Genomic DNA, 665 nt, shown 5'->3' on the forward strand with positions numbered 1-665 from the left:
AACGGCCCCATCTGGGTGCCGTTTGTTGAATGAATAATTGATGCATGGGTTTGAGGAGTCAGCGGAGCTGAGTTCAGGAACCAAGTGAGCAAAGCGACAGGCAGTGAGTTGAAGTGCTCATGGCGGGGGGGACAAAGTCATTAGGTTCCAGCAAGAGGGAAGTGGGACCCTGGGTGGCCCCTCCCCCTCCCGTGAGAACCTTGAGGCCGTGCAGAAGGGCGGATCTTTGGGCCTTTTTCATTCTTCCCCTCTGTGCTCCACCCGGACTGTAGTTCCTCTTCCCCCGGAGTCTCTGAGTGCAGAGTCTGAGAAGCTCCAGAGACCTCGGCATAGCTGCAGAGGGTCCCGGGCCGCTCGGACCCCCGTGGCCCAGCTGAGCCACTCTGCAGACCCTCCTCTGGCCCCAGAGACGTCTCAGTAACATCGAGGCCAAGGTGCGGAGGTAGTGGGACCAGAAAGGTAGGACAGAGGTGCTAGAATTGGGGGGCCGTGCTGGGACAGCCAGCCAGAGTCGGGGCGTGGGAGTTGGAGGGCGTAGCGGGAGAGCATTTTAGTAGCCCGGGTGCACCCCACCTGCTCCCAGCACCCGCCCGCTGCAAGAAACACTTGGCAAAAAAAAAAAAAAAAAAACCAGGCGGGGGCGGCTCCGAGGGCACCCCTCATTT

General features: G+C 59.8%; 1 protein-coding gene across 2 annotated transcripts in view; it reads left to right on the plus strand.

The window, feature by feature from the left end:
• Positions 1 to 261: 261 nt before the first annotated feature.
• Positions 262 to 665, plus strand: part of LRRC25 (leucine rich repeat containing 25) — a 10,495-nt gene continuing 10,091 nt past the window's right edge. Inside the window, exon 1 of one of the 2 annotated variants that reach the window (XM_027771294.1) lies at positions 262 to 459. The gene's annotated coding sequence lies outside the window, so the exon portion shown is untranslated. The remainder of the gene's footprint in view (positions 460 to 665) is intronic. The other variant, XM_027771295.1, reaches the window with a different exon arrangement.

This window comes from Tupaia chinensis, unplaced genomic scaffold, assembly GCF_000334495.1.
Source record: "Tupaia chinensis unplaced genomic scaffold, TupChi_1.0 Scaffold000201_1, whole genome shotgun sequence".
Lineage (NCBI taxonomy): Eukaryota > Metazoa > Chordata > Mammalia > Scandentia > Tupaiidae > Tupaia > Tupaia belangeri.